This window comes from Phoca vitulina, unplaced genomic scaffold, assembly GCF_004348235.1.
Source record: "Phoca vitulina isolate PV1807 unplaced genomic scaffold, GSC_HSeal_1.0 scaffold12, whole genome shotgun sequence".
Lineage (NCBI taxonomy): Eukaryota > Metazoa > Chordata > Mammalia > Carnivora > Phocidae > Phoca > Phoca vitulina.
The window spans coordinates 42252595-42270586 of record NW_022589715.1 but is presented as its reverse complement, the minus strand read 5'-3'; positions in this window follow the sequence as shown (position 1 = coordinate 42270586).

The following is a 17992-nucleotide window of genomic DNA, read 5'->3' as shown; positions in this document are numbered from 1 at the left end:
GCTTCTCCCTCTCTGTCTCCTCCTGCCCCTCCCCTCTGGCCCTCTCCCCTGCTTGTGCTCTCTCTCTCTCTCTCAAATAAATAAATAAAATCTTTTTTAAAAAAGTGCAAGTCCTTTTCCAGCCCGAATTACATTATATAATATTGAATTTTGTTGAAAATAAAGTGTAAAATTATGGTGTCTTTTTTCCCCCTAGGAGGACATATTGAGTACTTGATCTATTTATATTAAAAAAGTAAACATAAAAATAAGCATGGGAGTGTGTATAATACAGCGAGCCATTGGCTCTATTCTATCTTTTGTTCCTCCTTTCAAATCAAAGTATTTTTTCCATGAACACTCTTCCTTCCACTGAAAAATCCTAACCACTGCTGGTCTGCTATATATTTCCTGTTAATTTCCATACTCCTTTATAATGTCACTAAATTTCTTCCTTATACTAGAAAATTCAGTCTTTAGATTCTCTTCCAAAACTATGTAAAAAGAATTTGAGACTGACATATTTACAAGGAGATACATAATATACTTCAAAGAATTATAAATAGTTTACAAGGATGGTAGCTAAGCATCATCCAAGACCTGTATTCCATTTTTTTGTTTGTTTTTGGTTTGAGAAATAAAAATTCACATTTCCAGACAAAAAGCAGACACATTTTTCTTCCCCTTTTTCCATGTAAGGAAATTCTCATCATTAGCGTAAATGCCTCAGCAGAACTTAAGATAGGCAAACGCCTCACATCTGAGAAGATGTAACTTCTCAATGTTTTTAGTGATTGTTACTACTTTGTAAGTACAATAGGTTGCTATTTTTTTTTCCAGCCAGGAGTCTGTAACAATTTATAAATGTATAAACTGACCTGGAGGATGTGCATCTCAGGCTGGAGTGGTACAGTTGAGTTGCCGAGGCCTGGGACATGAGCAGAGGAGGGATTCCAGCTGCAGGGCTCGGGGCCAGAAGCCAGCGTCACCGCCTCAGCGCGACCTGAAGCTTTCTGGAAGGCGTTAGCGTTGCGGTGAGCGCATGCGCAGTTCAGCCCCCGTGCGTGCCTCAGGTGGTCTCGCCGCTGCACGGCATTTGGGACTGAGCTAGATCCGCCATACTTGGTGGCCCCTAGGCTGAGGCACCGCTTCACAGTGACGCTGAGTTTGTGAGGGGAAGGTGACCATAGCTGGTGTGAACAGGACTCCTCACGGACGAGTCTGGGACGATGGACCGTCAGCACCAAGAAACTCAGGTAAATAAAAAATAAAAAAATGTTTATATGTTTAGATGACCCTTGAAGAATAGGCGGTTGGGGCACCGACCAGGGCGGCTGGAAATCCGCATATAACTTTTGACTCCACAAAAACTTAACTACTAATAGCATACTGTTGACTGGAAGCCTTACTGATAATATGAACTGTCAATTAACGCGTATTTTTTATGTTATATGTTGTATACCTATTGTTATAATAAAATAGCTAGAGAAAAGAAAATATTATTAAGAAAATCATGAGGAAGAGAAGAGAAATACATTTACAATATTGTACTATATTTATCGAAAAAATCCGTGGGAAAACGGACCCAGGCAGTTCAAACTTGTTCAAGGGTCGACTGTATGTTACAAACTTTGCATTTAGAAGTGGTGCATGACTTGACCATTAAGGCAATCCTTTTCAGTCCATAGTACAACTGTATAACTTTTAAAGAAATGTTAAAAAAACTGATTTATTTACTAATTTTTTTATTTTTTAAATTGAAGAATAATTGACATACAATATTGCATTAGTTTCAGAGTTACAACATAATGATTCTATATTTATGTACATTTAGAAATGGTGACTTCAGTAAGTCTAGTTACTAGTCATCTTATACAAAGTTGTAACAATATTATTGACTATGTTCCCTTCGCTGTACATTACATCCCTATGACTTAATTACTTTGTAACTGGAAGACTGCACCTCTTAATCCCTTTCTCCTATTTTGCCCATTTAAAACAGCTGATTTATCATAGAAGCTACATATTAGAGGATAATGAAAAAAATGAATAATAAATTGTGGGCTGAGAAACTAATGGTGTGTGCATTTTACAGGGTGTATTGTTTTCATAGATTGGTGTTCCTGGGAAGCACATTCTGATGCAGAGTATCAGTAGAGGAATCCACAGTTGGCCTTGAGCAATTCTGCATGCTTTTGCTGGCTGTGCCTAGACTGTGAGGCTCTGACCACTTTTTAAACATGGTATTTCTCAGGGTTGTGTATATAGAAAGGAATCTTGAGGCATAACACAATATCTCCCTCCATGAAAAAGAGCAGGCTTATTCACTGCTTATTATAAAATGCTAGATTCCCCAGCTCAGTGTCCCTCTTCCTAAGGGAATACATTGTGTGTACACACATCCATCTGAGCTCTTAATTTTACCATTGTTGGACTTGGGGGCCATAGGAGAACTGATTCAATTTTTATTCTCATGCTGTTTGCTTTGCTATGAGTAGTAACTTCATATACTTCTGGAACAGAAGTCTTGCTTCTTCTGACAGCATCCACGAGAGCATAACAAACTTTTAGTTTGCAAGTAAGAGAAAGACAAATTTCAGAACCTGATAGATTTGTATTGAGAAATTTTACTGGGGAGTGTTCTCTGTGGGGGCATGAGAGAAGCAAATTAGGCAGAGGGAGAAGTTGATCTGCCATGTAGTCGTACCAAAGGCCTTAACCAATGCTACAAGACCTTGGGATTTGGGATAACCTTGCAGATATGCCCCAAACTGAGGCAAGACAGTCTGGCCTTTGTGTCCCATATCAAGCATTCTTTGCATGTGGGCTGTGCGCAATATGATTTTGGGCAAGGTGGCTCTCTTTGTCTGAAGACAAGGGTAATAGGGAAAACCTGGCAGTGCACCTCAGCGTCCACTACAACGACAATTCAGAAATATCAAATGAACGGCTTCTGCCAAAACAATGAATTTCCTTTGGAAATATATGACATTTCACTGTTGTCATGCAGTCACATTTGTGAGTTTAAAAAATACAGTTCTGAGATAAAATACTGCTTTTAAAATTCTAGTGGCATGTGTGAATAGACTCAAAACGGTTCCTTTGGTCAGTTTTGTGACTCCTATTTTGAAAAATCCACTTTAAAAGCAAAAATTCTGCCACTTTAGTGTTTGTGGTTAATTATGGGCAAAATATTATCAACTATCAACAACTAATCTACCATACAAACTTTTTCCCGTTTATTCTGCCCTCCTTCCTCATTCACCTGAACATTTTGGTGATTTCTTATATAATATCTAGATATCTGAAATGTTGTATCCAAGAACATGAATTATGGATCATGACAACCTGAATTCGAATTCTCAAACTCTTAATTTTTTGCTTTATTATGGGCACATTGCTTAATTTGTCTTTGCAGCAAATTTCTATTCAGTACAGTGGAAATAATGTATTTAGATCAAAAGGTTGTTGTTAGCATTTAAGATATTCTACTTGGCTGTGTACTTAGATAGGAGTGAGCTCTCATATCTTAACTACCATCATTATGCTTTGCTTTAATTATATCTAGACTCAAAAGCCCTCCCTTCCTCTTATGAAGAACGTTCACACAAACGTATCTTGGGTTTATTTCATCACCTGAATCTCTCTACTGTTTTTTTTTTTTTTAAATTTTTTTAAGACATGGGAAATGTCTTATTTAACTCTGTATCACTGCTTATTACAGTGCCTGACACACAAAATGAACTTTATTATTGAATTAATGAACAGATGGATTAAATAATGAATTTTCCAATGTTGTTAGTTTGATCCAGAAACATAGTGGTGTGCTTAGAGACCTTCATAGGTAAATTTTACATGTATGTGTATATATATACATATATGTATGTATGCATATATATACATATATATGTATATATGTAGTTATTTTAATTTCACAATATTTCAGGATTCAGATATCATAAACCTTACATTTTAAATCAGATTTTGATGATTAAATAGTTCATGTGTGGAAAAATACTCTACCACTTAATATATTTTACTATTAGAATATTGAAGTAGGAATTATGTAAAAAAATCAATCAATTTAATATGTAGGTTTGATTTAATTTAAATGTACATATAACATGAAAAATGTTACCAAAACCTTAAAGATAATAACAGTACCATGTCATTGCATATTTCTTAATTTTACATGTTTTCAAAGCATACCTCAGTTCTGCACTCATAAATGCAGTACAAATCAATCAGATTTGGTACAAGCTTCCAGAAAAGTGTGGAACAAAAATAACCTATGATACAAACTTTTTGGCAGTAACTCAAACCTAGGCAACTCCTGAAAGTATACAAGAATTGCTAAGGAGTTAGATTGCTTGTACTCACTCCTGTCTTCCACAAATTATACAGCAAAACTATGGAATAAAGCATTACTGGAGTAAAATATGTGGCCCCAGACTGGTGCCAGTACATGACTGTTTATTATCTTTTATTGCCAGCCCACGATAAGTACAAATTCAGAGTATTTACCAACTTTTATTGAGGTTTTATGTTACTTCCATGTCCTATGGCTTTGAACCCACTTCATTGAACATGGCCTAAATCTTTTGAGTTGCATGTGGAGTCTTAGGTACTTGTCATGCATACATATAACAGTATTTGATAATTAAGAAATTATTTTCAACTTTAACCCAAAAATGTATTAAACCTAGAATCCATTTCTTTCCTCAAAATGAGGTAATTTAAGTTTTTGGACCTAGCTATTGATGAAGGATTGAAGATACTTTGAGAATACATCATGACATACAACATTTGGATCATACAACATTTGGATAATGTTAAAAGTGATTATCCTAAGTTTGCTGAAATTGCTTTAAATTCTTTTATGCCATTCCCATCTACTTACCTCTTTAAGAAAGGTCTCTCTACTGCCATTGGTCTTGAAACAAAATGTAGGAGCAGTTTTGATATAGATCATCCTCTGTCACATACTGATATACATGTTCATTCAAAATATGTGAATATATGTTTAAAACGGAAATCACTATTTCATTGACAACCTTTTCTTAAAGTTACAGTTTTTAATAACAATTATAAGTTTAATAACAATTAACTATATTAATTGCCTCTATGTACACTTTTAATTAACTTTCAGTGAGAAGCATATAAATTTTGCATTTTTTCTTTCTTCCTAGATTATGCTTGTTATGATTATAATTATTGAAATATAATTGCATATCTAGTGGTTCTAACATAAAAGAATGAGTATATCAAAATGTCTTTATCTTTGTGTTTTTTTCCTGTTTTATTTTCCTAGTAATATATACTTATTTAAAAAATATATTGGTCCATAAAATACTGGTATTTTAAATAAAATGGAGCAGCATGGATAGTTTGAGAAGCAATGAAATAGATGATTCTTGGCTAGGTTTCATTAATTATCCAGAAATGAGTAGATACTAGTATGTTAATGGTATAAGTCATATTACTTTTCAAGATCTCAAGGGCAATATCCAGGATGCATAGGGATATGATAACAAACAAGTATGGAGACAATCTCTTGAATAATTTATTATGATATTAATAATTATAAATATAATTTGACAATTTTATATGCTCTATTGATTATTTTTCAAGTCCCTGTGACTTGGGACATGAAATGTTCAAACCACCGTATCCTAATTGAGTACTTCCTAGAGGAAATTTGATGGTGATGTTACTACTAAAATATTATACCAATGAAATGAGGAATTGTTTTTCTAATTATTCTTTCCATCAAAAGTAATATAGAAGTACTTCTTCCATTGGCAAATAAAACTGTATAATACAACTGCTAGAGGCAAAACACCCCCTTATAGGAAAAAAAAATCCAGAAAAACACCTCAGTTTAGAGAGGCACAGAGTGCAGTATTTTCTACCATCCTTTTGTTTACAGGCAATAATGATAATATGTAACTACAATTTTTTTGAGCACATAAGATGTGTTAGGTATCCACTATATATGCACATATGCACACACACCCACATGCATGCACATACCCATGTATTCTCTTTCATGCTCTGAAGAGACCTGTGATTTAGGGGCTGTGATATCTTTTGATGTGTGAACTTGGCTAAGCTGTAGGGTCCATAGGTTGCTATGAAGATATTTTAAAGATGGGATATTGTTGACTTAAATAAAGGATTCCAGATAGTCTGTGTGAACGTGAATGAATCAGTTGAAAGGCCTTAATAGAATTGCTGAGGCCATCCTAACGAAGAAGAAAAATCCATTTGTGGACAGTAGCTATAGTCCATGCCTGAGAGTTTGCCTGTCCTATGGAAATTAGATTTGCCTAGCAACCCCACAATTGTGTAAGCCAATTCTTTGCAGTAAATCTCTTAATATACATCTGGTTAAATCTTGACCGATACAGGTGTTATTATCTACCTGCTTACAGATTTTAAAAAGTTAAATTATTTATCCAAGGTGCAGTTAGTTTGTGCAGGATAAAGATCTGCACTCAGATTAGCAATTGTCAGAGCTTACACCCTTAAAAATTGTGCCCTAACATTTTCAGAACAATAGTTGTCAGCTATACATGACCAACATTTAGGTTTCTATGTAATCAGCAGACTTTTCATCTAGCTCTCAACTGGTTATCTCTTAGCAATGAAGAGGTGAACCTTAATATCAGACAGAGCCTGTTTGTTGCACATCCTCTAAAGTATGTTGAAAATAGAAAACAGTTTAGTGACCATAGTTCTCATTTGTGAATGTAGATTAAACCAGTCACAAGGTTTAGGCTAGAGTTAGGCTCTCCCAAGAAATGGTGCATATAGATATCCAGGGTGGGAAGACCCTATTCTTCTGTAACAGTCAGGATTTCTAGCAAAGGCTATGATGGGAAAGACATAGGAGCACTTTCATTCCTCTTCTCAGTTCTTCATTTAGAATTCTGTCTTTTGGTTTGGATATAATGTGCATTTTGCTTTCATAAATATTTTTTTCTACTTATCCTCACAACTCTAAGAGATAATTTGAGTGGATAATTTCTTTTTATTAGCCATGAAATGTAAGACTTAAAGAAAATAGAAAAAGACTTGCTTAAGATCACAATCCCATAATTGGCCAAATAGAAGTTAAAGGCAGTTTCTCCAACATCATTCTTGCTTTCGTGCTCCGTGTTTGATTACTGTTCAAGCAGCCATATGTACAGGGTTCCTTCCTTTCAAGTTTCTGATGTCCCAATCTAGGAATTGAGAAACAAGGGAACATTGGGAAGAAATGTTTTACTAATGAGTTATGCAGTAGAAATAACAGAATAAATAAGTCAGTTTAGATTGTTACATAACAAATTACCACAAGCTTAGCTGCTTAAAACATCAATTTATGATCTCAGATTTCCATGGTTCAGAAGTCTAGCATGGCATGGTTGGTTTCTTTTTTTTTTCTTTTTTTTTTTTTTTAAAGATTTTTATTTATTTATTTGAGAGAGAGAATGAGAGACAGAGAGCATGAGAGGGAGGAGGGTCAGAGGGAGAAGCAGACTCCCTGCCGAGCAGGGAGCCCGATGTGGGACTCGATCCCGGGACTCCAGGATCATGACCTGAGCTGAAGGCAGTCGCTTAACCAACTGAGCCACCCAGGCACCCGGCATGGTTGGTTTCTTAAGGCTGAAATTGGGATGTCAGCCACAGTAGCAGTTCTCTTCTGGGGCTTGGTGTTTTCTTTCTAAATCACTAGTTGGTAGCAGAATTCATTTCCTTCTCTTGCTTTTGACATGGCCCCCTCCATTTTCAAGCCAACAGCAGCAGGTCAAGTCTTTCTCATACTTTTAATCTTTCATTTCCTTTCTCCTTTCTTCTTCTGCTTTTAAGGGTTCTTTTTGTGGAAAAAACATTAGACCTGTGTTTCCATCTTGCCTGTGCAACCACTAGCTGTATAACCTTGGGGGTCACATAAACTTTCAAGGCTTTATTCCCTGAGATAAAGAATAAGGACACTGAAGTCTACTTTTTCTCTCAACAGATTTCTTGACACATATTAATCACTCTAGGGTCTCTTTCAGTTCTAATTTTAAATCATCTGAACAAGCAGTTCGGTAATAAAGATGTACTTTTTGCCAAATACATAACAAGATTCCCTGATTATACTCAGTAAAATTCATTAAATGAAAAAAAAAATAGATGAATCTGAGCAGCACTTTTCAAGTTATCTGTATTTCACAAAGGGTAAAAATTAAGCAAGAATAATAGCGCTTCTCAGATTCCTGACCTCTCAAGATTTATGAATTTTATTAACTATTGATTCATGTGAAACCCAGTATCTGATAGCTATGAGGCATGAACAGCAATTAATTAGACTGGTGCCACTCAAAAAGAAGTAGGACCTAATGCATAACAACATTCAATCAGTCCTGTAGAAATCTCCCATGTAGATTTAATATTGAACTACCAATATAAAATAATGTTTCAAAGAAAAAATATAGTTATGCCTCCATTGTGCATGGCTCTATACACTATAAGCAACTATGAAGTTTTTTTTTTTTTTTTAAAGATTTTATTTATTTATCTGAGAGAGAATGGGAGACAGAAAGCATGAGAGGGGGAGGATCAGAGGGAGAAGCAGACTCCCCGCCGAGCAGGGAGCCTGATGTGGGACTCGATCCCGGGACTCCAGGATCATGACCTGAGCCGAAGGCAGTTGCTTAACCAACTGAGCCACCCAGGCGCCCTGAAGTTATTTTTTAAATCATTTTATTTATTTTTTCAACATGATAAGTGTACTCTTTAATCCCCATCTCCCCCACCTACCTTCCCTCTGGTAATTGTCAGTTTGTTTTCTATACTTACAGTGGCTGTTTAAAAGTGCTTTTATGTTTTTTGTTTTTGTTTGTTTGTTTGTTTTTCTGCAATGTATTGTGGCAACAGCACTGTTAGTAGAGGACTTTGTTTTAAGTTGTTTTTGCTACACACCTGTTGATTGCAACTTCACCTTCCAAACCTGTGGTTTTGAATAAACAATAAGATACTTTAAAAAATGCCTTATTTAGCAAAATCAGTGTGCATCAAAAAGCACTGTGCTCATTGAAAATGTAGGTGTTGATCAAAAGGTGCAATCTCAAGGAAAAACTGGAAATAGTCTATTAAGGAAAATTTTAATGAACTAGAGATTCTAAAAATTCTAAATTTGGGACATAGTTTTTATGTAGCTGTCAATGAAGAGGAAGAGACTATTTATGCTGAGCCTATTTTGATGGAGCTGTGACACAGGAAACAGACTCCTAGAGAGTTGTATGCAGATTTATTGGGAAATGGTCATAGGATATACAACTTTAAGAAAACAAGGGTAGGACTGGGCAGGATGATAGGCTGACGTGATTTACTCAACTAAGGCCTTTGTAATCCCATATCAGCTAATCATTAGCATCCCTGGAAGGAACAAGTCCTTGGACTAGACAATTCCATACAACTGAGGACAGTTTCCAGTAAGAGACATGTATGAGTCAGCAGCCAGTATTCCCAGCATCTGAGGAATGGGTGCTGTGTTCATTTCTGTAACTGTACTTTAAAAAAAAATTACGACTTATTCAGTGGCTTAAAGCAACACACATTTATTATCTTTTAATTCTGGAGGTCAAAAGTCTGAAATAGGTCTCACTGGGCTAAAATCAAGGTGTCAGCAGGGTTATGTTCTATTCTGAAGGCTCTAAGGAAGAAATCATTTTCTTCCTTCACCTTCTACAGGCTGTTCTCATTCCTTGGCTTATGACCTTGTTCCATCTTCAAAGCCAGTGAAGTCATCCTCATGCTGTGTCACTTTAATATGACATTCCTGCCTCCTTCACTTTATTAGAACCTTATGGTTACACTGGACCCACTTGGATAATTCAAAATAATCTTCCTACCTCGAGGTCAGCAAGGTAGTAATCCTAATTCTGTCTAGGCAACTTTGATTTCCCTCTGCCATGTGACCTAACATAGTCACAGGTTCTGGAGATTAGGAAGTAAACATATTTTTTTAATTTTAATTTTTATTTATTTTTTTAAAAGATTTTATTTATTTGAGAGACAGAGTGAGGGAGAGGGAGAGAGAGAGAGAGAATGAGCGGGGAGGGAGTAGAGGGAGAGGCAGGCTTCCCGCTGAGCAGGGAGCCCAATGTGGGGCTCGATCCCAGGACCCTAGGATCATGACCTGAGCCGAAGGCAGACTCTCAACTGACTGAGCCACACAGGCGCCCCAGAAGTAAACATCTTTGAGGGACTATTATTCTGCCTGTAATAGGTACGTTGACTCCTGAAGAAGATAAGTGAGTGAAACACAATATATATTTGCCAGACTGGTAAATTAGATAGAGATATGAACGAGCCCACCTCTCTTTGACAGTGGCCCTATTCTTTGGCACTTTCTGCCAGTATGTGGTAAGTATTTTTTTATGGATTAACTGAGTTAACATTTACATACAATAATCTCAGACGTAAATTTACAATTAAATGATTTTTCAGTAAATTTATAGATATATGTAACCATCACTACAATCTAGTATTAAAACATTTCCACTACCCCAGTAGTTTCCTCCTGCCCATTTCCAGCAATCTCCACTCTCATGAACCCCAGACAACCAATTATCTGTTTTCAGTTTCTATGCTTTGACTTTTCTGAACATTCATATAAATGTAATCATATAATATATAGTGCTTTGCATCTGGCACATGTGATATACATATAACACACTGTGCTTATCCATTTACTGGTTGATACACATTTAGGTTGTTTCCAATTTAGGAATGTTACGAACAATGCTAGTATGAATGTTCATATTACAGTCTTTGAATGGACATATGGTTTTATATTTCCTTAGTAAATACTTAGGAATGGAAAGGTAGAGCCATATGATATATCTACATGTTTTTTTTTTTTAAACCTGCCAAACTCTTCTAAAATAGCTTAACCAGCTTTATTCCCTCTACCAGTATATGAAGGTACCTATTTTTCCACATCCTTACCAACACTTTTTTTTATGTCTTTTTTGATAATAGCAATTAGTATATGTGTGTAGTGATATCTGAGTGTTTTTCAATTTCATTTCCCTAATTAAGGATATTGAACATCTTTTAATGGCATATTAGGCATTCACATATGTTCGTTGGTGAAATATTTATTCAAATCTTTTGCCTATTGTTTAATTGGAATTTTTGGCTTTTAAATATCATTTTTAAAGGGTTATTTATATATTTTGGATACAAGTTTTTTATTAGGTATATGATTTTCAAATATGGCTTGTCTTTTCAGTTTTATTAATGATGTGTTTTGAAGCACAGGAGTTTTTTGTGTTGATGAAATTAAATTAAACACTGTTTTCATTTTTGAATCATATTTTAGTGTTGTATCTAAGAGATTTTTGCCTTTCCCAGTGCCCTGAGGATTACCTCCTGGATTTTCTTCTAGAAGTTTTGTAGTATTAAATCTTATATTTGTGTGTATATGACCTATTTTGAGTTAAGTTTCGTATATAGTATGAGGTAAGATTCTAAGTTCATTTTTTTACATATAGATAATTACTTGCCCAATGACCATTTGTTGAAAAGACTATCCTCTCCCCAATTATGTTTGTTTTTTTGCCAAAAAAATAATTACCCAAATTTAATAGTTCATTTTCTGGATTCTCAATTTTTTCCTTTAGTTTATATGCCTGTACACCAAAAAAACTTTGTCTTGATTCCTGAAACTTGATGGGAAGTTCAGAAATCAGATGGTATATGCCCTCCAGCTTTGTTCTTTTCCAAATTATTAGTTATTACATTTATATACTGATTTTACTAATCACCTTGTCAATTTCTATTAAAAATACCTGCCTATATGTTGATCAGTATTTTGTTGACTCTATAGATCAATTTGGGGAGGGTTGCCGTCATAAAAAATAGTTCTCTAAGCCATAAACATGGGACATTTATTAATTTAGATCTTTTGAAATCAGCAATCTTTTATAATTTTCATTGTACATGTCTTTCATTTCTTTAGTTAAATGTATTACTGAGTATTATTCTGGTTGCTGTTATGAATATTTTAAATTACTTTTTTTAGAATGTTAATTGTAAGTATATAGAAATACAATTGATTTTTGTGTATTGGTCTTACATTATGTGACCTTATTAAATATGTTTATCAATTTTGTGAATGGAAATAAGTGTGTGTGTGTGTGCGGCTTCCTTAGGATTTTTGACATAGAGAATCATGTCATATGTGACTGAATATGTACAGTTTTGCTTTTATCTTTCAAATATGAATACCTTCAATTTATTTTTCTTGTATGATGGCACTAGCTAGAAACTCTAGTGTAATGATGAATAGATACCTGCTGAAAGTAGGTATCCTGTATTTTTCCTATTTTGAGGAATGAATTCAGTCTTTCACTATTAAGTATGGTATTATCTATAGATTTTTATAGGTGCCCTTTATTAGTTTGAGGAAATTATGTCTAGTTTACTGGGTGCTTTATCGGAAATGGATGTCTAATTGAACATAATTAAAAAAATGGATGTCTGATTTGTCAAACACTTTGAATTTACTGAGATGATCCTTTTTTTTTAATTCGATTAATAGTAACTCTATTATAGCAGAAGTTGTGCCTGGTAATATTATTGATATACTAACTTGACGTGGTGAAGGAATGTCAGAAGATTTCATTTTGTTTTCCCTACCATGATGGCACTTATCCCACAGATCAAAAAAAACAGTGTGAGTGTTCTGCTATCAAGTTTAGCCAGCCCATTAATACATTTGGAAACTGAGGAGATGACCACTATGTGGGTGTATGAATGCAGAAGATTCACTTGGAGTTGAAACTTATCTCAGGACTGCATTTATTATCTGGCCAACATCTACCCTCATTTTAACAATGGCAAAAATATTTGGTGCTTTGGATCCTTGGATATCAATGCCAATCCAGCCCCAATATCCAATAATCTTCAGAAGGTATTGGTACTTTCTTTACCTACCACATGGTTATCTAAGTAAAATATTTCTAGGTCCCTGTGGTAGAACAGTTCTTGATTTATAGAAAAATTATGAAGATAGTACAGAGTTTCCAATGTATTTATTTATTCTGTACAGCTTCTTTTGCCTTTAGTCCTACCAACTTGACCCATTTTCAAAGTTATTTAGATCAGCATGTTATTCTTTTATCCCCTTCATTGACGTTGTTTTATACATTTGTAAGTGCAATAAGATTGTTTTATTTATTTTTAACATATTCCTTTCCATCTTTGGATGCACTGAGCTTCTAAATTATTTTCTATGGTTCTGTTTCATTAAGATTGATTCTTTATGCTGGAACGTTTTATAGAGTTTGGAAAATGCATACTGTCATGTATTCACAATTATAGTATCATACAGAATAGTTTCATTGCCCTGAAGACTCCTCTGTGCTTCATTTACTCAACCTGCCAGACTGGCTTCTTTCACTTAGCATTTTGGATTCATCCATGTCTTCTCTTGGTCTAATAACTTGTTTATTGCTAAATAATATTGCTTGGTATGAATGTGGAACAGTTTGTTTATTCACTCACCTATTGAAGGACATCATGATTGCCTCCAGTTTTGGATGATTATGAATACAGCTGCTATAAACATTCAGGTTTTTGTGTAGACATACATTTTCAAACTCATTGGATAAATATCTTGGAGAATGATTGCTAGATGACATGGTAATGCTATGTTTAGCTTTGTAGGAACGGTCAAACTGTCTCCTGAAGTGGTCATTTTGCATTTTCATCAGGAATGAATAAGTGTTCATCATTGTCACCAGGAACTGGTATTTTTAGTTTATTTTTTAAATTTAATTTTTATTTTTTAATTTTAGCCATTCTAGTTAATGAGTGGTAGTTCTCCAAGCGATTTTTGTACATAGTAAGTTTTTTGAAGATGTATGGGTTTAGGTAAGGAAAATTGCAGGTCTTAGAGGAAAATCATTGTCAATTGTTTTCTGTGAATGCAGAGAACAATCTTTATTGATATAGTTTCTACTAGTGGAGTGTATTCTTTTGATTAATTATAGTTATTATTGAATTTTGCCTATGCTTAGGGATACATTAACCTAGAATTTTACCCCCAACTTTTTAAAAAATTTAAGCAGCTTCACAATTAAAGTGGGTCACCAAAACCAAATATTCTCCGCAACGATTAGTATGATTTACCATTGCTTTCAATATGGGTCTGTCTTACAGGGATAAAGGTAAAATATTTTAACGGCATAGTCATGGCATAGATAACATTTTGGTTTCTTTCCAGTTGCATAATTCGTAGACTTCCAAAAACCTAGTTTAATTTCCCATGCATTTTTTCAAATGCATTTGGAAATGCTAATTATGTTTAGGTAATATGTGTTTAACTTGCTCCTATACTTTATTACAGAAAATATTATACTTTATAATATAATATTATAGAATATTATAAAATATACTCATTACAGAAAATACATTTCAAATAAAATGACCTTCTTTTATGTTATAATCTATACTCTTATTTCCAAATTGGATGATTATTAGGCCTATATTTAATAGCTACTCTTAGGTTAAAAATGTTCAATGTGACCTTTACTTTGAGAATGAAACATATAATTTTCACTATTTATCCATCTGAATTTTGCTATTTAATATGCAATTTTAAAAGCAAAGCTGGTACTTTTACATTATTAACTGTCCTATACATATATTTAAGCTATAGTATCATTTTGGATTTGAAAGAATATAATTGAGTGAATATAAAAGTGTGATCTAGTTTTTGCAAATACTTTTCTCTTTCAACTGGTAAAATAAAAATATAACAGGAGTCAAATACATGCCTTCCTGTTTAAAAATAAATTAACTTAAATAGGGTTTATAACACATTTGCACATGTGTGATCCTATTAATCAGAATTAATCATAGTCCAGTGAATTACCAGATAAAAAGGGAAAATAAAATCTCATTACATTTTTATCATCTCAGTAAAGGTCCTGAATTTTCCTGGAATAGAGTGAAAAATTTCATGTATATATATTTTCTCTTACTTAAAACTTACTGAAAGGGAATCACCACTTCCAACAATAATGTGCTAACTTTATTCAGACCAACCATCCCACTGAGTAGAACTAAAAACTCTACATAATAATAATAATGGTAATAATAATAAGCAATGATAGTATTTGTTTGGAGACATCATAAAGCTACCGAAGTAGCAAGATTTCGAAGACCAATATCCCCCCAAAGAGAAATTAGAAAAGTGAATATTTGGAATTACTTTTTCTCAAAGAATTTTTTGATTCAAAACCAGAGGCTTGGAAGCAACGAGAACTTTCTTAATCTAACATGGAGTGGAGAAGGTGGGCTTGGTTTAGATGTCAATGTAGAGATAGGTCTCCACATTTTCATTTGGGAGACCCAAAAAGCTAAAGGTAACAAAAGAGTAAATTAGAAATGATGATCTTTCACAAAGCTTGAAGCCTAACTTCAAATCAGTTCAACCCTTGAGTAGATAAAAGCACTTGACTGTCTGTGAGAAACAAACATGAATCCTATTTTGAGAAAAATAATACCACCAAAAATGTTGTACTGTCTCTTCAGTTTTTCAACACAATGTATGGCATTCAACCAAAATCAGCCATAAGTAAAATAAATAAATAAATAAATAAATAAATAAATAAATAAATAAATAAAATAATAATAGAAATGAATCTCTAGGCAATGACAATACTAGAATTAGTTAACATAGACCTTCTGTTATCTGTGATTAATATTTAAGAAGATAAACCAAAACAGAGTTTTAGCAGTGAATTAGAAATTATGCATTTTAAATAAGGAAATTCTAAAATTGAAAAATAGAATAATTAAAAATAAGGATTCAACAAATGGGTTTAATGTTGCATTATACATAATAGGAGAGAGGATTAGAGAACTGAAAGTTTGCTCGTATGAAAATATCCACTTTGAAACATAAAAAGACAAAAGTTTGGAAAATATAGGAAAAGTCATAAGACATTGGGGACATAATGCATAAGTGCATAGTATATGTTGTGCATATACTTGGCCAAGGAGAGCAAAAACTCTACAGTATTGACAAGTCATGTTTGGATATATAATGGCTAAGAATTTCCTAAAGTTAGAAAGACATGAAGCCAGATTAAAGAAGTCCTAAAAACAACAAACATGATAAATACAAAGAAGTTCCCACCTTGGCTCTTTATAGTAAAACTCCTAGAAATCAAAGACAATAATATTAAAACTTGACAAAAAAAAGAAAAAAGACACATTACTTGTTTTCAAACCAGCAACAATAAGACTGAGAGCTGATTTCTTGATAGAAGCAATGGCAACTTTAGAAAACAACTGGTAATATTCTAAGTTCTGAAAGAAATAAATACAAAAATAGAAATCTAAACTATGGCTGCCATAACAATGCCCCTCTTAAATCCCTAACGGCAGGGAGTATAGTTGCCTGAAGGCCCCAGCTTCTGTGCTCTGAAATCCATGCTTGAATTAACTCCCAAAGTCATTCTTTTCACAGATTACTCTTAGCTGAACACTGAGTGAGGGAGGGACTAACTATGGGAGGCCCATTCCTAAGAGATTAGAGACTCTTCTGATAGGCAACTGTCCTCTGATGGGCTCCCTCACAGAGTTGGCAAATTTCCCTTAGAAACATGCTGCAGAATAAGACACTTACAACCAGCTGTTCTCTCCTTTTTCCCTTTCCCTTTCCTACATCTGTCAGAGTCTGACCTGCATTGCTATCTGAGCCTTTCTCTGCCCCAGCCCTTCATTTTCTCTCACAGGCATTTCCCCTAAATGATTTATTTCATATCTAACTCTATTTTGGCACCTATTCTAGAATATCCATCTATTAAAGAAAAAAAAAAAAAACTCCCTACAAAATGAAACAGGAATAGAGATATTTTCACAATAAATAAGGCAAATAAGGGCGCCTGGGTGGCTCAGTCGTTAAGCGTCTGCCTTCTGCTCAGGTCATGATCCCAGTGTCCTGGGATCGAGCCCCACATCGGGCTCTCTGCTCCGCGGGAAGCCTGCTTCTCCCTCTCCCATTCCCCCTGCTTGTGTTCCCTCTCTTGCTGTGTCTCTCTCTGTCAAATAAATAAATAAATTCTTTAAAAAAAAAATAAAAAAAATAAATAAGGCAAATAAAAATTAGCAGAATTAACTGGTGACCATACAGAACAAAAGGAAATGCTAAAGATATCACTAAAGGCAGGAGGAAAATTATTGCATACAGAAGTACAGAGATGCAGAAAGAAATGTAGAAAGACAGTAGATAAATCTGTAAGTATAATTAATTTTGACTAAAGAAAATGATAGTAGAATCTTATGGGAGTTAAAAATATGTGACAACAAAAGAGCAAATAGTAGAGAGTTACATGGAGTTAAAGTGCTCTTAGGTCCTTGCATTGCACAGGAAGTGTAGGTGGGTCTTGTGAATATGCTGGGATTCCACTCTGTGAAAGGTGGCATGATGAAGAGATTTGTAGGTTTAATTAAGGTCTTTAATCTCTTGACTTTGAGTTAACCAAAAGGAGATTATCCTGGCTGGACTTGACTTAATCCTATGAGCCCTATCAAAGAGGGTCCAGACCTCTGAAGGAAGACAATGAAAGGGACTCCTTACTAGCTTTGAAGAAGTAAGTTGCTGTGCAATGTGCTCATGTCATGGCCCTAAGAGCATCCTCTAGGAACTCAGAGTGACTCCCACTCAACAGCCAATAAGAAAGCGGTGACCTCCATCATACAGTTGCAGAGAGAGGGAGTTCTGACAATAACCAGAGACAAAAACCACTGTTTTTAGGACTAAAAAGCCAGTGATATCATTAGTCCAAGTAGTGTGGCAAAATTATTTTCATTAGATTTTTATGCCAGTATTTTGTTCAGTTCATTTCAGTGAGTAGGTAAGTACTTAATTAGTGGCTGTTTTCCAGTAGGCAGTAATAACACTGAATATAAAATGGAAACATATAGCTTTTAACTTTTACAAAGGTATTTTTTTATTGCA